Genomic DNA, 27,743 nt, shown 5'->3' with positions numbered 1-27,743 from the left:
GGTTCGATTCCCGGCTGGGTCACTGTCTGTGTGGAGTCTGCACGTCCTCCCCGTGTGTGCGTGGGTTTCTTCCTGGTGCTCTGGTTTCCTCCCACAGTCCAAAGATGTGCGGGTTAGGTGGATTGGCCATGCTAAATTGCCCGTAGTGTCCTAAAAAGTAAGGTTGGGGGGGGGGGGGGGTTGGGTTACGGGTATAGGGTGGATACGTGGGTTTGAGTAGGGTGATCATTGTTCGGCACAACATCGAGGGCCGAAGGGGCTGTTCTGTGCTGTACTGTTCTATGTTCTATGTATACGGAACAAGGTAAATGAACTCATTGCACACATTGAAATTGGTGGGTACGATGTTACGGACATCACAGAGACGTGGCTGCTAGGGGATCAGGTCTGGGATCTAAATATCAAAGGATAGATGTCCTACTGAAAAGACAGGCAGATGGGAAAAGGGGCCGGGGTTGCATTGTGAGTAAGGAATGAAATTAACTCGATAGCAAGAAGCAATTTAGGGTCAGAAGGCATAGAATCTCTGTGGGCAGAGTTGACGAATCGCAAAGGAAAAAAGACCCTGATGGGAGTTACGTACAGCCCCCGAGCCGTAGTCAGATAGTGGGGCAGAAAATAAATCAGGAGAGAGAGGCAATATTATAATGATCATGGGGGACTTCAATAAGCAGGAGGACGGGGAAAGTCAGGTTCGTAGCACGTCCCAAGAAACAGAATTTGTGGAATATCGAGGAGAAGTATTTTTGGAGCAGCTTGTGATAGAGCCCAGTCGTGAACAAGCAATTCTGCATTTGGTGATATGTAATGAGGTACACTTTTTTAAAAAAAATTTAGATTACCCAATTATTTTTTCCAATTAAGGGGCAATTTAGCGTGGCCAATCCACCTACTCTGCACATTTGTGGGTTGTGGGGGTGAAACCCACGCAGACACGGGGAGAATGTGCAAACTCCACATGGACAGTGACCCAGAGCCGGGATCGAACCTGGGACTTCAGCGCCGTGAGGCCGTTGTGCTAACCACTAGGCCACTGTGCTGCCCAGTAATGAGGCACACTTGAGTAGGGAACTTAAGATGAAGGAACCCTCACGGGCAATGACCACAATATGATAGAATTCACCCTGCTGTTTGGGAGGTAGAAGCTGTAATGAAATGTAACGGTATTACAATTGAATAAAGGTACCAAGAAAGATAAAGGGAGGAGCTGGCCAGAGTTGATTGGAAAGGGAGCCCAGCAGGGAAGACATTGGAACAGCAGTAGCAGGACGTTTTGGGAATTATTCGGTACTACAATAATTAATCGCAAAGAGGAGGAACCATGCTTAGGGGAGGCCAGAGCAACCATGGTTCACAAGGGAAGTCAAGGACAGCATAAAAACAAAGGAATAAGCAAACAATGTGGCGAAGATTAAGGGGATGCCAGAGGATACGGAAGCCTTTAAAGGCTGATGTAATGTAAAAGCTGATAAAGGTTTTTATTATTACTTTTGAACTGAGGGCACTAATGCTACGTTTTCAGATGATGCTCAGATACGTAGAGGGACAGATTGTGCTGAGGAAGCAGAGAGGCTGCAGAAAGACCTGGTCAGGCTAAGAGAGTGTGCAAAGAAGTGGCATTTGGAATATAATGGAGAAAAGTGTGAGATTCTGCATTTCGGAGGAAACATAGAGTATTTTTTAATTGGGGTAGGGCTGAGGAAATCAGAAGCTCAAATGTACTTAGGAATTCTAGTTGACGATTCTCTCAACATGCAGGCTCAGTTGGCAGCTGGGAAGACAAATGCAATGTTTGCATTCATGTTGCGAGGGCTAGATTACAAGAGCAGGGATATAACTGTTGAGGTTCTATAAGGCTCTGGTCAGACACCATTTGGAATATTGTGAGCAGTTTTGGTTACCTTATCTAAGAAACGATGTGCTGGCCTTGGAGAAGCTCCAGAGGAGATTCAAAAGACTAATCCTCGGAATGACGGATTTGTCATACGAGGAGCGGTTGAGGACTCTGGGTCTGTACTTGATAGAGATTAGAAGGATGAGCTGCTGTGAGGGGAGAGGGGCGCGGGGCGAAGGGGGGGGGGTGGGGATGGGGTCACATTGAAACTTACAGAATAGCGAGAGGCCTAGTAGGTGAAACTAGAACCCGAGGGCACAGCCTCAGATTTAAGGGATGATCCTTCAAAACTGAGAAGAGGATAATTTTATTCAGCCAGTGGGTCTTGAATCTGTGGAACTCATTCCCACAGAAGGCTGTGGAGGCCAAATCACTGAGTGTCTTTAACATAGAGACAGACAGGTTATTGATTAATAAGGGGACCAGGGATAATGGGGAGAAGGCAGGAGAATGGGGATTAGAAACATAACAGTCATGATTGAATGCGGAGCAGACTCAGTGGACTGAAAGGCCGGGTTCTGCTCCTATGTTTTATGATTTTATGGTAGGAAGACCATCTATGGACGATCTTAGAATAGATAGGGGCTTGATTGCCTTCGCAGAGATGGTGGGTGGAAGGGTATCTTTCTATACTGTAAAACGCTGTCTCCATGACTCTAGAGCAGAGTCTAAAGCAATGATCACTAATGCAGGATGTAGATTAACCTAAATTGAGATTGGATCCCGTGCAGTGATTACTGATACAGGGTCCAGATTAACATAAACCGAGACAGGTTCTAGTGCAGCGATTACTGATACAAAGTTTCATGAACTTAAATGAGATAGGATCGAAAGCAGTGATTGTTCAGACAGTATCTAGAATATTATAAATTGAGGCAGGGTCTACTACAGCCATTCCTGGTCAAGGTCTGATTAATATATGTGTAAAGAGTTATTTGGCCAGATGATTAAAACGTGGTGGACAAGGCCGGTAACGGGATGATTTTAATAAGGGGTTGAGGTAAAGTGGAGTAGGGAATGAATACCAGAGCTTAGTACCGAGACGTATGAAGTCATAGCAAAGTGAACCAAATAATTCTGAAGATAACAATACGTCTTGATCGACTGGAGTGTGTGGCAAAAATTCAGAAAGATGTTTCATTTGCACACCTGCGCGAATGGCCAATACGCCTTTGCACCGATTTTAGTTGCTCTTCTTAACCAGAGTAGTGTTTTATGATTGGGTGGCCATTTCTCCTTTGGGGGGGGGGGGGGGGGGGTGCCACCATTAACATCCTAGCGATCATATGAGAACACGGTTCTGTCTAACTCTGCCAGTGCATCAGATGATTGGTTAATATAAATCGAGGCAGGAAAATAATCATAGGTTTATAATCAGAGGGAGAGAATTAATATTTCATTAATTACTGTCTTTTGATTTCTGACCCTCCTGCCAGTTAATGAAGTTTCTTCCTAATTAATCAAACAAAACCTTTCATAATTTTGAACCTTGTTACCACGACTGCCCATAACCTGCTTGCTTTCAGACCCTATTTCTGGAATTACTGACATTTTATATGGAGCCAGTGGAATTCCCATTCACCATGACCAACGTGTCAGAGTAAGACACAAGACTAATAAAAGACCAGCCTCTGAAAATTAAATTGACCCATGTCACGCTGGACCCAGAGTTAGAACTGTAGATACACTGAGCAATATTTCAGAATGTAATGTCAAAATGCAAACTATGATGGGTTAACGGTCTTGTTTCAGTCGAATCAATATCACCTCCACAACAGATACCCGAGCCCATGATCCAGACCTGTCATCCAATGCAGGAGTATTTTATGTTTCAGTTGCTCCATCTTTTAGATCTGATGATATTTCAGTCTTAGGGCTGCCTCGCAATATTATTACTGGACTGGCCTGAACTATTACTCCAGAGTCTGGTGTTCAAATTCCACCAGGGCATATTGCAATGATGTGAGCAATTTTGGACTCCTTACCTAAGGATAGATATTTTGGAGGCAGTCCAGAGAAAGTTCATTGGGCTAATCTCTGGTCTGGATGGATTTTCATATGTAGCTGGAATTTCACAGCACAGAAAGAGGTCCTTCAGCCCATCATTACTGTGCTTGTCATCAAATAGGGAAGAATCCGCCCCTAGATGGTCTTGAACCACAGACCTTTCGGTTTACAGCCAAACACGTTGACAAATTGCACCACAGAGGCTGACATGAGGAGAGGTTAAGTAGGTAAGGCCGACAAGCATTGGAGTTTAGAAGAATGAGAGGCGAGCTTACTGAGATATGTAGTATTTTCAAGGAGCTTGACAGTGTGGATGCTCGAGGTTGTTTCTGCTTGTAGGAGAGTCTCGGACCATAGGGCACAATCTCAGAGTGAGGTGCCGCTCATTTCAGACGAGAATGAGGAGGAATTTATTTTCCTAGATGGGAGTGATTCTATGGAATTCATTGCCGCAGAGAGTTTAAGAGGCCGGGTCAGCCACTATCTCATTGAATGGCAGATCAGATTCCAAGGGTCGAATGGCCAACTTCTGCTCCTCCATCTTATGGTTTTATGGCAGCTGGGGGACATGCAATTAAATTAATTAATAACTCAGAAATAAAAATCGTCATGTCATTCATAATACTGATGAAGTTATCGAAATTTCCCAAAGCCCAGCAGGTTAACCAACATCCTTTTGGAGAAGAAATCTTCCCTCGTTACCTGTCTGGCCTATATGGACTAGGTCAGCAGTGATATGGTTGACGCTTATCTACTTCTGATATTGCCGAGCAAGCAAGTCAGTCGAAGAAAAGATGCTACAGAAAGTCAAATGTGAATTAAACCGCCCGAAGTGCACCTTATCAAAAAGGTGGTTCACATCCGGCTTCTCAGGATGGACAGTTAATGCTGACTTTACCGGTGAAGTTCATATGCCGAGAATGAATTTTTGAAAACTGTGCAAAGTGCTGCAGATTCCAGAAATCTGAAACAAAAACAAAAAAAATGGAAGATCAGCACGTCTGTGAGCATCAGCAGAGAGAGGAACAGATTCACATTTCAGGTGGATTACCACATTGACATAATGATAAAGAGCAGAGCTGCTTTTCCCAGTATCCTCCAACAATGTCCGTTCTTGAACATAAATCACAGATTAGCTGGTCACTTATTAGAATTAGAACAGTACAGCACAGAACAGGCCCTTCGGCCCTCAATGTTGTGCCGAGCAATGATCACCCTACTCAAGCCCACGTATCCACCCTATACCAGTAACCCAACAACCCCCATTAACATTATTATTTTTTTTTAGGACACTAAGGGCAATTTAGCCTGGCCAATCCACCTAACCCTCACATCTTTGGACTGTGGGAGGAAACCGGAGCACCCGGAGGAAACCCACGCACACACGGGGAGGACGTGCAGACTCCGCACAGACAGTGACCCAGCCGGGAATCGAACCTGGGACCCTGGAGCTGTGAAGCATTGATGCTAACCACCATGCTACTTATCATATCTCAGTTTGTGGGAGCTTGCTCTGCGCAAATTCCCTGCTCTGTTTCCAATAGTAGAGCACTGACTAAATTCAGCAAAAATATATCAGTGAGTTTTAAGGGCTTTGGGATGACCTGAGGTCGCGTAAAGTGTTTTACAAAAGCAAGCTCTTTCCAAATGTTAACATTTTAAAATGCAAGTTGTAATATTTTGATATAACTGACATTATTGTGACTATCGGTTACTCCTCTGCCTAATGTTTTAATTTATCTACTTTAAATCGGTTAATATTTCAATCAAATTAGCATTCAGTGGAAATGTAGCTGGTTAAAGATGCTTTATTAATTGAGGTATCAGAACTTTCAGAATGAACAGTTAATTTAAACGTTTTTTTTCAATTAAGTAACATCTGTTCTAATGGAAGTTTTTATTCATTTTAACCAACTGTCAATATTCTTAAAATAACCCGCTATTTTGAGTTGAAACTAATCAATGCGTGAATGTGTTTATCTCGTTTTGCTGACATGAACATTTCATTGTGATCAGTGAGGTGTTTATGTAAATAAACACAGAAATAGAAGTCCCAGATTAGATTGTGGACTGACAAAAGCACAACAAATATTTCCCCACCGACACAGCACAGAAATAGAGATGAAGTTGTAAATAGATCAACGGATTCCGGTAGTGATTGTTTTTGGATATTTGTCTCTTCATCAGTTATATGAGAAAAATGCCATGATGATATCCATGTTCAGAATTAGCAAAGATTCCCTCCAATCTCGAAATATAATGACATGCGAAATGTGTTCGTAGAGATTTTCTGTATCTGATCGCTGTGTCTTTCTCCTAACTGGTTCTGTCTCATGCCTCTCCACGATAGGTCATTGTCTTTAATCGACACCATGAAGTCAACATGCGTCTAATATATTCTCGCAGCCCAATCTCACCTCATCGGCTTCCAACTAAATGGATCGAATTCAATGAATTGGAGTACATAGCGGAGGATTTACTCTAAAATGTGGTTCGAGCATTCAATTACCTTGTAGTATTTATTGAGAACTGGAGAGAAAAACTTTACTCTGTATCGAACCTGAGCTGCACAGCGTGGTGAGGATTTGACGTGGCAGTGCCGAAGGATCTTTCCCTATATCCAAACAGGCTGACAGAGATAGATCGTTTCTTGATTAATAAGGGGATCAGAGGTTATGGCGTGAAGGCAAGAGATAGGCTATTAGAAACATAACAGCCATGATTGAATGCGGAGCACACTCGATTGGCTGAATGATCGAATTCTGCTCATGTATCTTATGGTTTTATGGTAGGAAGACGATCTATGGACTATCTTAGAATAGATAGGTACCTGATTGCCACCGCAGATATGGTGGGTAATGGCCATCTTTCTGTATTGTAAACCTCTAACTCTCCATGACTCTGTGACAAGGTCTAAACCGATTGTCACTCAATAAGGGTGGAGATTAACCTAAACTAATCTAATAATCTGTTTTGTCACAAAGTCGCTGATACTAGCACTGCAATGAAGTCACTGAAAAGCTCCTAGTCGCCACATTCCGGCGTCTGTTTGGGTGCACAGAGGGAGAATTCAGAATGTCCAGGTTACCTAACAGCACATCTTTCGGGACTTGTGGGAGGAAACCGGAGCACCTGATGGAAACCCACGCAGACACGGGGAAAACGTGCAGACTCCGCACAGACTGGGACTCTAGCGCTATGAAGCAACAGTGCTACAGAGATTGGATCTAGTGCAGTGATTACTGATGCAGGGTCCAGACTAACAGAAACCGAGACAGGTTCTAGTGCAGAAATTACTGATACAATGGTTGATTACCCTTAAATGATATAGGATATAGAGCAGTGATTATTGATTCAGGGTCTGGAATATTATAAACTGAGGTAGGGTCTATTGCAGCCATTCCTGCTGCAGGGTCTGGATTAATATATGTGTAAAGAGTTATTAGGTCAGATGATTAAAAACTTGGTCGACGAGGCAGGTTATATGGGGTGATTTTAATAAGGGAATTGAGGTAAAGAGGAGTACGGAATGCATACCAGAGATTAGGGCCGAGGCACATGAAGACACCGCAAAGTGAAACAATTAATTCTGAAGATAACATTACGTCTTGATCGATTACAGTTGCAAAACTCAAGAACAATATTTTATATGCACACCTACACGAACGGTCAATCCCTTTTTGCAGAGAATTCACTTGCTCTTCTTAACCAGATGAGAGTTCTATGGTTGGGTGGACATTTATCCTGTGGGTGCCAATCTGGTTATTCTGTGAGAGCACTGATCTGTCTGACACTGCCTGTGTATCAGATGATTGGTGAATATAAAACTAGGCAGGAAAATAATCCTCACCATGAAAACAACTTTCCTATGGATAGAGTGTAGCACAAGAGTAAATTCATCATTTTGAACAAAACAGAGAATTCCATTAGCTTTTGGAAAGTCCTGTGCATCGCTGTTCATATGTAGACATGTCCCTCAAGCCCAGTTCATTCCTTGGAAGTTGGTAAAATTTCAAACTCAATATTACCCACAGATAGCAGAACAAATACAGAGCAAATTTCATAGAACTACTTATAGGTATGAAGAAGAATTAATATAACCTCCAAATCAACAATGATTGTCCTAGTACAAACAAGCAAATATATACAATCATTTATAATATCGAGACAGGCAACAGGAACATGGTCCGGTAAAATATCAACGGGGAAAGGTCCTGGTGTGATGTAAAGAGACAAATTCCCGTGGAACATAAAAGAGGCGGAACTTAATGTAATATAATCATATGCACGGTCTAGAGTAGTATTGATTGCGTGTAACACAAGCAGAACAGTGTAGTATAGACAGCGACATGGTTTACTTTAATATAAATGAAGACAGGGTCTCATTCGGCATGAGAAGGAATGGATTTGATGTAATACAGTGACATTAAAAATAGAGCAGGAGTAGACCATTCTGCCCATCCAGCCCGTTCCGCTTTCCCCCGATTCATTTGGGCCCTTTAGAGCTTTGATCCCCAAGAGCTATGTCTAACTCTTTCTTTAAAACTGCAATACTTCCGACTCAACTTCGTTCTGTGGTAGAGAATTCCACAGATTCACGACTCCCAGGGTGAAGACATTGCTCCTCATCTCAATCCTAAATGGCTTACCCCGTATTCTTAGATGGTGACCCCTCGTTCTAGCTTCCCCCACCATCGGGAACACCCTTTCTGCATCCGCTCTGTCTAGTCCTGTTGCAATTTGATCGGTTTATAATCAGAGGGGGGAATTAATTAATCAGTGTCCTCTTTTTCTGACCCTCCGGCCAGTGAATGAAGTTTCTTCCCAATTAATCAAACAAAACCATTCTTAATTTTGACCATTTTTACCACGCCTTCCCATAACCTGCTCGGTCCTAAGGAAAACAATCCCAGCTTCCAACCGCTATGACCGTGGGAAGATCAAGTTGTGCATATGATTCTGCCTTGCTTGCATTTAGATGCTATTTTTGGAATAACTGATATTTTATATGGAGCCAGTGGAATTCCCATTCATCGTTACCATCGTGTCAGAATAAGACCCAAGACTAATAACAGAACAGCCTCTGAAAATTAAATTGGCCATGTAACACTGGACCCATAGTTTGAACTTTAGATTCACTGAGCAATATTTCAGAATGTCAAAATACAAATCATGATAGGTTAACAGTTTTGTCTCAGTGGAATCACTATCACCTCCCACAACAGATACCTGAGCACATGATCCAGACCTGTGATCCAATGCAGAAGGAGTGTTTAATGGTCAATCGTTCCATCTTTTAGATGTGATGATATTACAGCCTTTGGGATAGTCTCGCAATATTATTACGAAACTGGTAATCTGGAGGCCTGAACTAATTACTCTCCAGAAACAGGAGTACAAATTCCACCAGGGTATATTGTAATGCTGTGAACAGTTTTGGTATCCTTATATAAGGATAGATATTTGGGAGGCAGTCCAGAGAAGGTTCTTTAGGTTAAGCCGGAGTATGGAGGGATTTTCAACGCTAGGTAGCGTTTCACAGCACAGAAAGAGACCTTCCGACCCATTGTTGCTCTACCTGTCAGCAGAAAAAGAAGAATCTGGCTTTGAATCACAGACGTTTCAATAAACAGCCAAACACGCTGACCAATTGCACCACAGAGGCTGACATGGGGAGAGCTTAAGTCGGTTAGGCCTACACGCATTGGAGTTTGGAAGAATGAGAGGCGAAGTCACTGAGATATATAGTATTCTCAGGCGGCTTGACAATGGAGATGCTAGAGGTTGTTCCCGCTTTTGGGAGAGTCTAGGACCATAGGCCACAATCTCAGCGTAAGGTGCCACTCATTTCAGACGAGGATGAAGAGGAATTTCTTCTCTCAGAGGGTACTGATTCTATAGAATTATTTGCCGTAGAGAGTTGGCCTGGTCAATAAATATGTTCAAGGCTGAGAAAGACAGATTTTTCATCAGTAAGGGAATCAAGGGTTATGGGGATAAGGTGGAAACGTGGAGTTGACGATTTTGTCAGATCAGCCACGATGTCATTGAATGGCAGATCATATTCCATGGGTCGAATGGCCAACTTCTGCTCCTCAATCTTATGGTTTTATGGCAGCTGTGGGGACTTGCAATTGAATGAATCAAAAAATCAGAAAACAATCGTCGTGTAATTCATAATACCGATGAATTTATCGAAATTTCCCAAAGCCTAGAAGGTTCACCAACATCCTTCAGGAGAAGAAATCTTCCCTCCTTATCCTATCTGGCCCATATGTGACTCTGGTTCAACAATGATGGGTTGAATATTAACTATCTCTGATATTGCCGAGCAAGCAAGTCAGTTGACGGGAAGATGCTACAGAAAGTCAAATGTGAATTAACCGCCTGAAGTGCACCTTATCAAAAAGGTGGTTCACATCCGGCTTCTCAGTATGGGCAGTTAATGCTGACTTCGTCACTGATGGCCGTATGGCGAGAATGAATCCAAAACTCTTCAAAGTGCGGCAGATTCCGGAAATCTAAAACAAAAACAACAAAAAAGGCTGCTTAGCAGGTCAGTGAGCATCAGCAGAGAGAGGAACGGACTCACATTTCAGGTGGATTTCCTCACTGACATAATTCTAAGAGCTGTTTTTCCCATTATCCTCGTCCAATGTCCATTCTTTAACTAAAATCACAGATTAGCTGGTCACTTATCACATCTCAGTTTGTGGGAGCTTGCTGTGCACAAATTCCCTGCTCTGTTTCCAACATTACAACAGAGACTAAATTCAGCAAAAATATATCAGAGTTTTAAGGGCGTTGATGGTGACCTGAGGTCGGGTAAAGGGTTTTACAAAAGCAAGCTCTTTCCAAATGTTAACATTTTAAAATGTAGGTTGTAATATGTCGAAAGATCTGAGATTAACGTGGCTATTGATTTCTCCTCTGCCTGATGTTTTAATTTATCTACTTTAAATTGGTCAATATTTCAATCAAATTAACATTCAGTGGAAAGTAGCTGGTTAAAGATGCTTTCTTAACAGAGGCTTCATAACTTTCAGAATGAATACTTAATTTAAATGGATTTTTTCTTTCAATTAAGTAACATCTGTTCTAATGGAAGTTTCTGTTCATTTTAACCAACTGTCAATATTCTTAAAATAAACTGCTATTTTGAGTTGAAACTAATCAATACGTGATTGTGTTTACCTGGTTTTGCTGAAATGAACACTCCATTGTGACTAGTGAGGTGTTAAACACAGAAATAGAAGTTCCAGATTAGATTGCGGACTGAGAAAAGCAAAACAAATGTCTCCACACCAACACAGCACAGAAATAGAGCCAAAGATGCAAATAGATCAACGGTAGTGATTGTTTTTCGACATTTTTCATTCATCAGTTATATGAGAAGAATTTCATGATGATATCCATGTTCACAATTAGGAAAGATTCCCTCTAATCTCTAAATATAAAGACATGCAAAATGTGTTCGTAAAGTTTTCCTGTATCCTATCTCTCTCTGTGTGTTTCTCCTAACTGGTTCTGTCTCATGTCTCTCCACGATGGGTCATTGTGTTTAATCGACAACATGAAGTCAACATGTGGCCAATACATTCTCTCAGCCCGATCACACCCCGTTGGCTTACAACTAAATGGATTGAATCCAATGAATTGGAATACATAGAGGGAGTTTAACTCTAAATTGTGGCTGGAGTATTCATGACCTTGGAGTGTTTAATGAGAACTGCAGAGACAATTTTACTCTGTATCTGGTTTGGGTGCACATGGTGGCGAGGATTTGAGGTGGAAGGGCCGGAGAATCTTTCATAGAACATAGAACATAGAACGATACAGCGCAGTACAGGCCCTTCGGCCCTCGATGTTGCACCGACATGGAAAAAAAACTAAAGGTCATCTAACCTACACTATGCCCTTATCATCCATATGCTTATCCAATAAAATTTTAAATGCCCTCAATGTTGGCGAGTTCACTACTGTTGCAGGTAGGGCATTCCACGGCCTCACCACTCTTTGCGTAAAAAACCCACCTCTGACCTCTGTCCTATATCTATTACCCCTCAATTTAAGGCTATGTTCCCTCGTGCTAGCCACCTCCATCCGCGGGAGAAGGCTCTCGCTGTCCACCCTATCCAACCCTCTGATCATTTTGTATGCCTCTATTAAGTCACCTCTTCACCTTCTTCTCTCTAACGAAAACAACCTCAAGTCCATCAGCCTTTCCTCATAAGATTTTCCCTCCATGCCAGGCAACATCCTGGTAAATCTCCTCTGCACCCTTTCCAAAGCTTCCACGTCCTTCCTATAATGAGGCGACCAGAACTGTACGAAATACTCCAAATGCGGCCGTACTAGAGTTTTGTACAACTGCAACATGACCTCATGGCTCCGGAACTCAATCCCTCTACCAATAAAGGCCAACACACCATAGGCCTTCTTCACAACCCTATCAACCTGGGTGGCAACTTTCAGGGATCTATGTACATGGACACCGAGATCCCTCTGCTCATCCACACTACCAAGAATTTTACCATTAGCCAAATATTCTGCATTCCTGTTATTCTTTCCAAAGTGAATCACCTCACACTTCTCCACATTAAACTCCATTTGCCACCTCTCAGCCCAGCTCTGCAGCTTATCTATGTCCCTCTGTAACCTGCAACATCCTTCCGCACTGTCTACAACTCCACCGACTTTAGTGTCGTCTGCAAATTTACTCACCCATCCTTCTGCGCCCTCCTCTAGGTCATTTATAAAAATGACAAACAGCAACGGCCCCAGAACAGATCCTTGTGGTACGCCACTCGTAACTGAACTCCATTCTGAACATTTCCCATCAACTACCACTCTCTGTCTTCTTTCAACTAGCCAACTTCTGATCCACATCTCTAAATCACCCTCAATCCCCAGCATCCGTATTTTCTGCAATAGCCGACCGTGGGGAACCTTATCAAACGCTTTACTGAAATCCATATACACCACATCAACTGCTCTACCCTCGTCTACCTGTTCAGTCACCTTCTCAAAGAACTCGATAAGGTTTGTGAGGCATGACCTACCCTTCACAAAACCATGCTGACTATCCCTAATCATATTATTCCTATCTAGATGATTATAAATCGTATCTTTTATAATCCTCTCCAAGACCTTACCCACCACAGACGTTAGGCTCACCGGCCTATAGTTACCGGGGTTATCTCTACTCCCCTTCTTGAACAAAGGGACCACATTTGCTATCCTCCAGTCCTCTGGCACTATTCCTGTAGCCAATGATGACCTAAAAATCAAAGCCAAAGGCTCAGCAATCTCTTCCCTGGCTTCCCAGAGAATCCTAGGATAAATCCCATCTGGCCCCGGGGACTTATCTATTTTCACCTTGTCCAGAATTGCCAACGCTTCTTCCCTACGCACCTCAATGCCATCTATTCTAATAGTTTGGGTCTCAGCATTCTCCTCCACAATATTATCTTTTTCTTGAGTGAATACTGACGAAAAGTATTCATTTAGTATCTCGCTTATCTCCTCAGCCTCCACACACAACTTCCCACCACTGTCCTTGACTGGCCCTACTCTTACCCTAGTCATTCTTTTATTCCTGACATACCTATAGAAAGCTTTTGGGTTTTCCTTGATCCTACCTGCCAAAGACTTCTCATGTCCCCTCCTTGCTCGTCTCAGCTCTCTCTTTAGATCCTTCCTCGCTTCCTTGTAACTATCAAGCGCCCCAACTGAAACTTCATGCCTCATCTTCACATAGGCCTCCTTCTTCCTCTTAACAAGAGATTCCACTTCTTTGGTAAACCACGGTTCCCTCGTTCGACCCCCTCCTCCCTGCCTGACTGGTACGTACTTATCAAGAACATGCAATAGCTGTTCCTTGAACAAGCTCCACATATCCAGTGTGCCCAACCCTTGCAGCCTACTTCTCCAACCAACACATCCTAAGTCATGTCTAATGGCATCATAATTGCCCTTCCCCCAGCTATAACTCTTGCCCTGCGGGGTATACTTATCCCTTTCCATCACTAACGTAAAGGTCACCGAATTGTGGTCACTGTTTCCAAAGTGCTCACCTACCTCCAGATCTAACACCTGGCCTGGTTCATTACCCAAAACCAAATCCAATGTGGCCTCGCCTCTTGTTGGCCTGTCAACATATTGTGTCAGGAAACCCTCCTGCACACATTGTACAAAGAACGACCCATCTAATGTACTCGAACTATATCTTTTCCAGTCAATATTTGGAAAGTTAAAGTCTCCCATAACAACTACCCTGTTACTTTCGCTCTTTTCCAGAATCATCTTCGCCATCCTTTCCTCTACATCCCTAGAACTATTAGGTGGCCTATAGAAAACTCCCAACAGGGTGACCTCTCCTTTCCTGTTTCTAACCTCAGCCCAGACTACCTCAGAAGAAGAGTCCCCATCTAGCATCCTTTCCGCCACCGTAATACTGTCCTTGACTAGCAGCGCCACACCTCCCCCTCTTTTGCCCCCTTCTCTGAGCTTACTAAAACACCTAAACCCCGGAACCTGCAACAACCATTCCTGTCCCTGCTCTATCCATGTCTCTGAAATGGCCACAACGTCGAAGTCCCAGGTACCAACCCATGCTGCCAGTTCCCCTACCTTATTTCGTATACTCCTGGCATTGAAGTAGACACACTTCAAACCACCTACCTGAACACTGGCACCCTCCTGAGAAGTCAAATCTGTGCTCCTGACCTCCATACTCTCAATCTCCCGTACCCCAAAACTACAATCCAGGTTCCCATGCCCCTGCTGAATTAGTTTAAACCCCCCCAAAGAGCACTAACAAATCTCCCCCCCAGGATATTGGTGCCCCTCAGGTTCAGATGTAGACCATCCTGTCTATAGAGGTCCCACCTTCCCCAGAACGAGCCCCAGTTATCCAGAAATCTGAATCCCTCCCGCCTGCACCATCCCTGTAGCCACGTGTTTAATTGCTCTCTCTCCCTATTCCTCATCTCACTATCACGTGGCACGGGCAACAACCCAGAGATAACAACTCTGTTTGTTCTCGCTCTGAGCTTCCATCCTAGCTCCCTAAAGGCCTGCCTGACATCCTTGTCCCCTTTCCTACCTATGTCGTTAGTGCCAATGTGGACTACGACTTGGGGCTGCTCCCCCTCCCCCTTAAGGACCCGGAAAACACGATCCGAGACATCACTTACCCTTGCACCTGGGAGGCAACATACCAAACGTGAGTCTCTCTCGCTCCCACAAAATCTCCTATCTGTGCCCCTGACTATTGAGTCCCCAATTACTAATGTTCTACTCCTTTCCCCCCCTTCCCTTCTGAGCAACAGGGACAGACTCCGTGCCAGAGGCCCGTACCCCATGGCTTACCCCTGGTAAGTCGTCCCCCCCACAAGTATCCAAAACGGTATACTTGTTACTCAGGGGAACGACCGCAGGGGGTCCCTGCACTGACTGCTTCTTCCCAGTCCCTCTTACAGTTACCCATCTATCTCCAGTCTTTGGTGTAACTACTTCCCTGAAGCTCCTATCTATGACCCCCTCTGCCTCCCGAATGATCCGAAGTTCATCCAGCTCAAGCTCCAGGTCCCTAACACGGTTTTTCAGGAGCTGGAGTTGGGTTCACTTCCCACAGATGAAATCAGCAGGGACACTGACGGCGTCCCTCACCTCAAACATTCTGCAGGAGGAGCATTGTACTGCCTTCCCTGACATCACCTCTAGATTTTAAAAAAAAACAAGAAAAAGAAAAAGAAAGGAAGAGCTTACCTGATATTACCTCAAACCCTGCTCCCGCTGATAGTTAAGCAAATTTAAAGGCACTCACTCACCTTCACGACAGGCCCCTGCTCCCGCTTCCCAACCACCGTGGTTTTCTTGTACTTCACCAAGCTGCCGTGACCATGGAGCATTTGATTGTCCGGGGAAGAGCAAGCTTTACTGGCACGTAACCTGCACTGAACCTGCCCTGTGAGTGTTTGTTATGACTGTGCACAGGGAGATTTACTACGTATCTGAACTATGCTGTACCTGACCTGGGTGAGTTCGATGGAAAAATGCACAAGTTTCTTTATCCAGTAAATGCACAGGTTTCTTTACCCCACTGTCAACCTGCCTTGGGGATCTCTGAGGAAGAGTGCAGAAGAGGTTTTACCTGGCATAGAACCCTTGATTTCCAGACCTTTAATGTGTTTAAGCGAGTGATTTAGAGGGAATTTCATTCTGTATAATAAGAGCTTATTGTCACAAGTCGGCTTCAATGAAGTTACTGTGAAAAGCCCCTAGTCGCCACATTCCGGCGCCTGTCAGTAGAGCCCGGTATGGGAATTGAACCCACGCTGATGGCATTGTTCTGCATTGCAAGTCAGCTATTTACCCCACTGTGCTGAACCAGCCCCCCTTAAAATCTGCAGCTGCTCTGGGAATGTTTGATGGGGACAGTGTGATTGAAGAAGTCCGGGCGAAGTCATGTCTCCAACCAGTGAGCCAACTGTCCTGCGAGTGTTTGAAAGGACAGTCGGCCCTGCCTCTGTATTGTACCTGACCGTGAACCCGGCTCTGTCTGTGTTATACTACCTCGTACTTGTGTCAGTTAATATTCAATAAGGACCTTTTTCTATTTGTTCATATTAAACTAGACCACCAATTAGAGGATTGTCTTGATCAATAAGGAGTTCAAGGGTTATTGGGAGAAGGCAGGAGAATGGGGATGAGGAAAATATCGGCCATGATTTAATGGCGGAGCAGCCTCGATGGGTCGAATGGCCTAATTCTACTCCTATATCTTATGGACCCTGTTTGTCTCTGTTTAGATTAACCTAGAACCTGACTCTGTTTCTATTAATTTAAACCTGTCTCTGTGTTACATTAGATACAGCCTCAGTACTGCACTGGGCCATGTCTCTGTTCATATTAAATTGGACCCGACCTCAGTCATTGCTGCGGAAGAGCATGCACAGTAATGTGGAAAGTGGCTGGGGTGGAAAGTGTGAAGATTTAAAAAATCCTGAAGGAACAGTAATAATGTAAAATGCTTTAATGAGCAATGCTAATCTATGTCCAGGTAAACGTCATAATCTGTCTTGTCAGCACCCTAGCTGTGTGTACAGACACCCGCAGATCTTTCTGATCTTCTTGCAGCCATTTCAAATTGTACAACTTCACTTCCATTGCCTGGGCCTAGAGCAATAGACTAAGGGAATTGAATAGTTGTAATTGTGCAACAGAAACAAAGGACCATTAGATAAATAGCTGAGTACCTCATGTTATAGCAACATTCATTCTCTTCACAGCAGGCATGCAGTAGCTGCATTGTGTAACATCGACGGGATGCACTGCAGAAACTCGCCAAGAATTGTTCAACAGCACCTTCCATACACGAGACATCCGAGAATCACAAGGGCAACAAGCACATGGAAACACAATACTCTGCATCCTCCTACACATCCAACTCTCTGGGGTAGGGATTGGTCTTGGGCACTGGCAACGAAGAAGTGCCAACTGAAATCTAGTTCTGCTGACTGCACTGAAAATGAATATCAAATGTTGCATAGCACACACTGTATACACGATACATCCCGTTTCAGGATGTTGCCATATACTGATTTCTTGTCCAAAATATCTATTTATTATTTTATATTTTCATCTCAAAGACATGTGGAATAACGCGCCCACAGTTAAAAGCAGAGACATCATCTGGTGCATTCGTAAAAGTGAGCAGGTCTCGGAAAAAAATAGACAAATTCAGTATCAAATATAGAATCCCTACAGGGTAGAACGTCACTCGGCCCATAGCATCTGCACCGACCTATGAAAGAGCACCCACCCCAATCCCCTGCCCAGCGCATCCCTGGACACTCACGAGCAATTTAGAATGGCCAATAAACTTAACCTACACATCTTTCGACTATGGGAGGAAACCGGAGCACCCGGAGGAATGCCACTCAGGCACAGGGGGAAAGTGCAAACGCCACACGATAGTCAAGAATTGAACCCTGGATCTATGTGGCAGCAGTCCTAACCACTGTATAACCGTGCCGCCGGTAACATAAGCAGAGACTGGGTCGAGTGTAATATAATCTGAGTTCTGGTCTAGCGGAGTGTCGACTGACACAAATTGAGACATAAACAATGCAGCAATAAGAAGGATATTGTATAATACAAGAATAACACGCAGGGCCGTGTGTTAGATAAACAGGGAATGGACAGGTGCAGCATCAACTAAAGCAGGATTGAGTTTATTAGAATCTAACTATCTAGTAGAGTAATAACTGAGACTGAACCACGTGATGCAAACAGACCGTTGTTCCAGTTACGATGCACAGATAAACGTTCTGATGCTGTAACCATTGTGACGTGTTTCTTGTCAGATTAACCCAGACATGTGGCAGTGCCGTCATTATTAATGATTAGTAATATAAACAGGGTGTGTGCTGGTATATTAATAACTGATATTCAGCCGAGTGCAGGAAAACTGAGACAGAGCCTGTTGCAATGTGATAGACACATGGCCGAGAGTAATGTAAACAGAGGCCGGGGCTGGGTGAATGTAAGCAGAGAATATGTTTAAAATGATTTAATAGGATCTTGGCTTCGACAGTAACGTCAGCATTTGATGCCAATTCCTAATTGCCCTCGAGAATGTGGTGTTGAGCCCTCTTATTGAACCATTGTATTCTATACTGAGCAAGTACACCCACAGTGTTGATAGGAAGGGAGTTCCAGGATTTTGACCAGTGACGGCGAAGGAACAGAGACATAGTTCCCATCAAGATGTGTGAGGCTTGGCGGGAACTTGCAGGTCCTGCTGTTACAATGAATCTGCTGGACCTGGTCCTTTTAGATGGCTGAGTTCGTGGGTTTGGAAGGTGCTATAAAAGGAGGCAGTTGCTGCAATAGATCCTTGTATATCGTTCACGCTGCTAGAATTGTACGCCCGTGATTTAGGGAGTGAATATTTAAGCTGGTGGATGGGGTGTTCGTCGAGACGGCTGCTTTGTCCTGGATGGAGTCGCGATTCTCAAAATTGCTTGAGGAACACATTTCAGACAAATTTCATTCAATTAAACTCCTGACTTCTGCCTTATCGATGGTGGTTCTGGGTTAGGAAGTCAGGAGGTGAATTTCCAGAATTTCCAGCCACTGACCTGCTCTTGTAGCAATATTATTTAAAAGATTCTTCCACTTCAGTTTTTAATCAATGATAATGCAGAGGATGTTTATAGTGGGGTATTAAATCACGGTAGTGTCATTTAAAGTCCAGGGGACATGGTTAGCATCTCCCTTTTTGGGATGGTCATTCCCTGACACTTGTCAGCCCAAACCTGAATGTTGTCCAAGTCTGTTGCATATGAAGAGAAACTGCTTCAGTATTTGTGGAGTCGAATATGGTGCAGAACATTGAGTAATCATCAGCGAACATTCCCACTTCTGACGTTATGATGAAGTGTGAAGCGAGGGCTGGGGACACTATGCTAGGACACTATACGTGACAGGATGAACCTTGACACTTTTCATGAAGTTGCTGATGACCGAGTGCGGACGAATAGGGAAATAATTGGCCGGGTTGGGTTTTTCCTGCCTTTTGTGGACGGGTCATGTTTGGCAATGTTACACATTGTTGGGTACATGTCAGTGCTGCACCTGCACTGGAGAAACTTGTCTGGGGCGCAGCTAGTTCTGCAGCACAAATCTTCAGTATTGTTGCTGGAATGCTGCCAGGAATAATAACATTATCAGCGCCGTCAGCCGTTTGTTGATATCGTGTGGAGTGAATCAAATTTGCTGAAGACTGACATCCATGATGATGCAGACCACCGGAGGAGGCCGAGATGGATCATCCTCTCGGCACCTCTGGCAGGAACTTTCAGTCTTGTTTTTTGCACTGATGTGCTGGGCTCCCCCATAACTGAAGAGGGGAATTTTATTGAGGCTCCTATTCCAGCTTTTTGTTTATTTGTTCATTACTATTCAGGACTGGATGAGGCAAAACTGCAAAGGCAGATCCGAAACATTGAAAATGGGATCACAGTGATTATGTGGCATACACGTTGAGGTGTACTGGTGCAGTATTAATTGACACAGAGTGTCGTGTATTATAAACAAAGACAGAGTCTAGTCTAACAAAAATACATATGGAGTCCAATTTAAAATGAACAGACGGGGATCACTGCATTAATTATTGAGTTAATGTCCGCTTCATGTATCGTTAGGCATCTCGATGTAAATGCCATCTGCTGGCCAAACTGTGCAATTGCAGTTACTGTGAAATGTTACTGTCAGGTATAATCCATGATGATGATGTATCCCTAATCCTATTTCCACAAACATATGAGCAACATAACGGGCTACAAAGCGAAGCCGAGCAGTATCTCTGGCAGCAGTGCACCCCTCCCCGATGAACTTAATGCATTCTATGCTCGGTTTGAGCAGGTAACCAACAATCCGCTATCGAGTGCCCCAGCAATCCATAATTCACCCATACCCACCATCAAGTTTCCAAAGTCAGATCGGCCTTCCTGAAAGTGAACCCACGGAAGGCGATGGGCCCGGACGGGATCCCTGGTCGTGCACTCAGAGCCTGCGCGGACCAGCTGGCAGAGGTTTTCACAGACATCTTTAACCTATCCCTACTTCACTCCGAGGTCCCCACCTGCTTCAAGAAGGCCACCATCATACCGGTACCAAAGAAGAACCAGGCAACGTGCCTCAATGACTACCGCCCGGTGGCCCTGACGTCAGTTGTAATGAAGTGCTTCGAGAGGCTGATCATGAAGCGCATCACCTCCATACTCCCGGAACGCCTTGACCCACTTCAATTCGCATACCATCGCAACTGGTCCACATCAGACGCCATTTCCCTGGCCCTACACTCATCCCTAGAGCATCTCGAAAACAAGGACTCCTACATCAGACTCCTATTTATTGACTACAGCTCTGCCTTCAACACCATAATCCCAGCCAAGCTCATATCAAAGCTCCAAAACCTAGGACTTGGCTCTCCACTCTGCAACTGGATCCTTGACTTTCTGACCAACAGACCACAGTCAGTAAGAATGAACACCAACACCTCCTCCACAATAGTCCTCAATACCGGTGCCCCGCAAGGCTGCGTACTTAGCCCCCTACTCTACTCCCTGTACACACACGACTGCATGGCAAAACTTGGTTCCAACTCAGTTTGCTGACGATACGACCATAGTGGGCCGGATCTCGAATAACGACGAGTCCGAATACAGGAGGGAGATAGAGAACCTAGTGGAGTGGTGCAGCGACAACAATCTCTCCCTTAATGCCAGCAAAACTAAAGAGCTGGTCATCGACTTCAGGAAGCAAAGTACTGTACACACCCCTGTCAGCATCAACGGAGCCGAGGTAGAGATGGTGAGCAGTTTCAAATTCCTAGGGGTGCACATCACCAAAATTCTATCCTGGTCCACTCATGTCGACGCTATCACCAAGAAAGCACAACAGCGCCTTTACTTCCTCAGGAAACTAAGGAAATTCGGCATGTCCACATTAACCCTTACTAACTTTTACAGATGCACTATAGAGAGCATCCTATCGGGCTGCATCACAGCCTGGTATGGCAACTGCTCGGCCCAGGACCGCAAGGAACTTCAGAGAGTCGTGAATACCGCCCAGTCCATCACACGAACCTGCCTCCCATCCATTGATTCCATCTACACGTCCCGCTGCCGGGGGAAAGCAGGCAGCATAATCAAGGATCCCTCCCACCCGGCTTACTCACTTTTCCAACTTCTTCCATCGGGCAGGAGATTCAGAAATCTGAGAACACGGATGAACAGACTCAAAAACAGCTTCTTCCCCACTGTCACCAGACTCCTAAATGACCCTCTTATGGACTGACCACATTAACACTACACCCATGTCTGCTTCATCCGATGCCAATGCTTATGTAGTACATTGTATATATTGTGTTGCCCTATTATGTATTCTCATGTATTTTCTTGAATTCTGTTTAATTCCCTTTTCTTCCCATGTACTGAATGATCTGTTGAGCTGCTTGCAGAAAAATACTTTTCACTGTACCTCGGTACACGTGACAATAAACAAATCCAATCCAATCCAAACGTAATACCATATCGCCTTCGGCGGGAGATGCCAAAATATAAGGTGTAACTAATTGCAGATGTCGCTGGCTGATTCTCCCACATTGAGATCAGAAACAGAGCAAAGTTGCTCAATTCCTGGTCATGCATTTTTGTTCATCTTTGTTAAATAGAGGAATGTTTACCTGGACGTTGCATAGAGTCCATGGGAAAAGTAACATTCATCTAACAAACATAGTGTTGGGGAGAGGTTATTGGTTCATTATACCACCTGGAAAATGGTTGGGATCAATGTCTCCGAAGATTCCCAGGAAGTTAATATGGGATTTTAATTTTAATGGGGAAATGTGGGTGTGCATGGAAATCAGAGAGAATGCGTGTGTGAGAGACTGTATGTGTGTGTGGGTTGTCATTTTCTCGGTTTGTGTCTATTTCAAACTTGCTAAATCCACTGGTCCTGGTGGTACACACCAGCCCACCTTAAGTGTGGCCATTTTTTCAGTTTGCAGCTGGTGACACCCAATTGCGATGTTCAATGTATAGGTTTCGGGACATTATATCACACTTGGAAGAATCCTTGAAGTGGAATATCGGCCTTCCCACTGGGTGCGTGGCTCCGGCTAGTTCGCAAAGGGGCTGGTTTAGCTCACTCAGCTAAATCGCTGGCTTTTAAAGCAGACCAAGCAGACCAGCAGCACGGTTCAATTCCCGTACCAGCCTCCCCGGACAGGCGCCGAAATGTGGCCACTAGGGGCTTTTCACAGTAACTTCATTGAAGCCTACTCGTGACAATAAGCGATTTTCATTTCATTTCATTTTTCAAATTCCTTGCTCGCGTGACCATGGCCGATTTAGGGACCACACTGGAAATGTGCAAACCACCTCTTTTTATCTTGGAGAGACCTGGATGCTCTGTCTTTGAGAGAACTGCCGCATTTCTGATTGTGTCCGGCCAGTAAATATCCATAATGCATTGTGGACAACAAAATGACATTGGCTGAGCTATTTTTCTTCACAGCTGCAAGTGTTCCTTGTTTCACAGCCAGACAACAAGGTTCAGAGAGTTTAGGCCTTATAAAGCATCAGCTTGTTCCAAAGGGTCAGCTTGATGTTATTCCATGGGCATTCATTGAGTAAAACAAAGGTCGTAACTGTTTTCCCCATGAATTACATTCTACATCAAGGCAGTCTCTCACCATGGAAACTCGGGAGCAGAATCTGCTCACCGGCTCTTATTTAGTGTGACCACAGCGAAAGTGCAACACCTTGACCCACAACCACGATTTTCCTCATGCTTATGGTAAGGAAGACAAGATACAGGCACCGAGGACACAGTCCACGAGTCTCTGAATATGTTGTTTTGTTTTGATGATCGAATTTTCAGCGTAGAGGAATTCTCTGATGAGGATGTATTGTGATTATGTCTCCGTTTTGATGACTAAGAGGTTGTAGAGGTTGCCGCCTGACCGAGTGTGTTAGTGGATTTTATTCTTGTCTTCGGGTAAGGCGAAGATCAGTAGCATGGAGAGGAAGCTGCCGAATAGAGGTGGGTGTGGGACATGGTCCTCTTTCGATCAATTATTCACTTAGAATCTGTCGGAAGTGGAATGATCACTCTGTCCCCGTGCAGTGCATTTTACCATGGAAGGAGCGAATGCGACAGGGGAGCTTCAGCAGTCAGCCAATTTCCCCCAAATCATATAGCCCTTACTCTGTGGACAGTGTCGAATATTTATCGAGATTGACGAAAGTAAGGTGAAGAGGTAGGCATGTGGCAGAGGGAGCAGATCATGTCCAGAGTAAACCTTGTGACGCAAACACAGCACCATTCTTCCAGCAACATTTGGCCTGAAAGCAGATGAAGTATTTAAAGTATGACCATTGGAAAGACCTTCCCAGTGCTGCTATGAGTGAGTTATGTCAATGGTTGCTGCAGTCTCCTCTGTCCACTTTATTTTCAGATATTGGTTATAATTTTGCATCATGAATCTCCTGTGGGATGGGTTATATCTTCCAGGAGAGAAGGCGTCGGTCATAAATGTTCAGAAACATAGCAATAATATTCACCAATTTTCATTCATTTATGAATATAAATAACTAGATTCACAAATTGCCAGCGTTCCATAAAGTACAGTTTTAAATTAAGTTATACGGTGTGGCCATCGAGGGCTAGGCCATGACTTATTGTCCATCGCTAATTGCCTTTTAAAAAGAGGCGGTGAACTGCTTGTTTGAACCTCTGCAGTCACTCTGGTGTAGATACACCGACAATGCTGTTAGGGAGGCAGTTGTAGGTTTTTGAATCAGCGATAGTGAAGATTCTGTGATATATTTCCAAGTCAGGATAGTGAGTGATCTAGAGGGGAATTTCCAGGTGGTCATCTTCCTTCCCATGTGTCAGCTGCCTTTTCCTTCTAGAAGGTAATGGTCCTGGGTTTAGAAAGTGTTTCAAGGGAGACTTGCTGGGCTCCTGCAGCTCATCTTGTGGATGGTACATGATTGCCATTGTAAGTCGGTGGTGGATGGAATGAGTGTTTGCGCATAGGGTGGCAATCAAGCGGAGCTGCTTTGGCCTGGAAGGTGTCAGAGTATTCAACAGTCCTGACTTGTGCCTTGCAGATGGTGAACAGGCTTTGGGAATCAAGAGGTGAGTTGCTCGCTGCAGGCTTCCGAGACGCTGACCGGATCTTGCAGCCTCAGCATTTATATGGTTAGTCCAGTACCGTTTCTGGTCAATAGTAACCCCAGTGTATTGATCGTGCGGGATTCAGCGATGGCAATATCAGTCAAAATCAAATGGCGATGGTGAGATTCTATTTTGCTGGAGATGGTCATTGTTTAGCAATTCCGTGGCGAATATTACCAATTGTCACAATTTACAAAGTTAAATAATGATATTAATCAATTATCATCAACTCACAACATAAAACGTTTTATTCACCAATTATGATCCACACTTTTCTTTACAAACTGTAAATGCAATTAATTTAAGGGAGGTGGATTTGAGACCAGGAAGAGATCAGCCATGATGATTGAATGACGGAGCAGGCTCAAAGGGCTGAACTGCCTACTTCCGCTCCTAATTCCGATAGTCATATGTTCAACATAATTTAATTGAGATAGGATTGACTATTCTGTCACCGAGTAGTCACATCTGCATCAGAATTCAATGTGAAATGGAATTAAACCAGACCGAGGATTATGTGCAGCTACCCAGCAGCCTCTGCGTTGTATTGGTCAGTAATCACCTCATCGTCACACAGAATCTCCAGACTGGAGTGTGAGATGATTTTTAAAGTGTCAGTAGAAATGAAACTGTCTGTACCTAATGTGACGCTGATGAACCTTTGAATCCCAGTATGTTATTACAATGATTTGGAAACTAATTCAACGTCTGCAGCTGTCCACTGAGTTTCACAGTATTTCAGTTTTCACATTAATGTGTTTTCAGTCTGGTGTCTTCATTAATTTGGGTGAGGACATCTTGAGTGACCTATTGTACATGAAATTACCACATGTTCCAAATATTACAACCGTCCCCCCTCAACGTCATCATGTTCCTGCTTTCTGTCTTTGAGATGAAGATTCGCCATCAGCAGAGAAGAATCACCAGAACCGCAGGATATCTCGTTTCCTCTTAGTGACGTCCATCTCATCAGTTCCCGATAGTCTGGGGATGGAATTCACCCAGAAAAGCTTGAGCCACCGAGTGCATTATACTGACACAAATTATAAAGGGCCTGATTTAATTTGTGAAGTCATCAAGCACAAAACTGAGAATGTAGAACAGCATCTTTCAGGACCATCTATCCATGCATCCATCAAACCCATTCACCGATTCCACAATCAAAATATTCAGGCATCTAACAAACATCCATCCCTACATCAAAGCAATAATCCCTTTATCTTTTGGGTCGGTAGTGGGGTAGTATTAATGACATTGAACCAATAATCCAAAGGCCCGGGCTAATTCTGTGGGGGCTTGGGTACAAATCCCACCATGGCCGGTGGGGGAATTTGAGTTCAGTTAATAAATCCGGAATACATACTAATGGTCACCATGAAACCCCCTCTGCTTCACTAATGAAGGAAATCTGACATCCCTCCCTGGTCTCACATACATGTGGCTCCAGTCGGACAGCAACATGTCTGACCCTTCAGTTCCTTCTGAGCTGGCCCAGCAAACCATTCAGTTCAACAGCAATTAGGGACAGGGAACACATGGTGGTCTTGACAATGACTCCCACATTCCATGGAAGAATAAAGGGAAAAACACGTAAATGTACATATTTATCTATTACAAAATGTCGCTCCTGTCTGATAGTCTGTTTGTATTCCTATCCATCATCACAATGTTATGAGATGTGGGAGAGATACTCCAGCCGGCAATTGCTACGATTGGTCAGAGAAGCTGGATAACTCTCCTTTCCTTAGAGATGGGAACAGTTCAAATAGGTTCACAATTTAAAACATAAAAAGATCTGCAGTACTGTTGCTGGGTAGATTTGTTTATAAATAGTCCTCATTGACAATGTTAAGAGTTTGAAGTTGGCTTGCAGCCAAGCGGTCAGTACTGAGCAAACAGATCTTTGAAAAAAAATACAGATGTTTCCTGTAAACAACATTGAACATTCGAGCCTCCCTGACTGCAGGCGGCTGGATTGCTGCCAAATACTGTGTGGGGCAGATTAACCTGAATATGAATGGATTAAATGGGATTTATCCATTCAAACAATAAATGTTTTAGTCGCACATGAAGTGAACGTTTTAAATGGTGTTCCATGCAAAGAAATATATTCACTGAATGGTTTGTTCACTATGAGATTAAACATGATCGGAAAATAGTAACCTGACCAGATGCTATTTAATTTATATTAGTTCTGAGTAAAGATCACTCTAGTTATTAAAGTCCGTTTGTTGAGAACCGAATGAAGTGAGAGAGTGATTGGTGTTGATGGACACAATCTACAAGTTCAATAAGATGACTCAAATTCCAAAAAATAAAACAAAATGAAATAAAAGTAAATAAACTGCATTGAACTCGGGGGGATTCCTGGGATATTCTCCGAGTTGTTGATCTCCGTTAAACGGAGGCGTCTCTTATACCCGATTAACACCGTGTTCTGTACAGTTTAATTTGTGCTGATTTCCATTATTTAACAGTCCCTCTCATTGCTGCCAATGAGTGGAGAAATGACCAGTTCATGACCTGCTTCAGTGGAAGATGAAACATTTATTCCTGTGATATTGTGTAATATGCTGCAAAGTCCTGATATCCTGTGTTCCCAACACCAGTGAATGTTAGCCGGTGGTCAGTAAAATTAGCGGCAATGATTTGGATGCTGAAGGATAACTTTGCTGATCGCCGCGTCCGTTCTGATTCATTAACTTCTCTGTCAAAAGCTGGTGTGATTTTTATGTTTCTCTGTCAACTCACTGCTGAATTATCAGGCAAGCGGCTTCTTTTACCGCTAATGTTCACCGGACTGTCTGAGGCTCAGGGGTAGTTCCAGAAATGTGAAGAGAGACATTGTGTAATGTTAGAGTTTCTTCTTGTCGACATACCCACATTATACAGTGATGACCATCCGCACTGCAAATGTAATCACGTCATTCATTCCCTCATTTAGTTACATTTCGTCTGATGAATTATTCTTTATTGTTGGAATGTGATAGAGCCCCGGAGTGTTGCACAGCGGACAGACGATTTATTCCCTGATAGTGTTATTTAATCTGTTTATGTTCATCCCTTTATATTGGAGTGTATA

At 43.8% G+C, this 27,743-nt stretch overlaps 1 pseudogene; it reads left to right on the top strand.

Moving 5' to 3' along the window:
• Positions 1-27,743, top strand: part of LOC119960290 — a 132,529-nt pseudogene that overhangs the window by 61,150 nt on the left and 43,636 nt on the right.

This window comes from Scyliorhinus canicula, unplaced genomic scaffold (genome assembly GCF_902713615.1).
Source record: "Scyliorhinus canicula unplaced genomic scaffold, sScyCan1.1, whole genome shotgun sequence".
Classification (NCBI taxonomy): Eukaryota; Metazoa; Chordata; class Chondrichthyes; order Carcharhiniformes; family Scyliorhinidae; genus Scyliorhinus; species Scyliorhinus canicula.
Note: the sequence above shows the minus strand (reverse complement) of the source record. Positions and strands in the feature narration are given on the sequence as shown.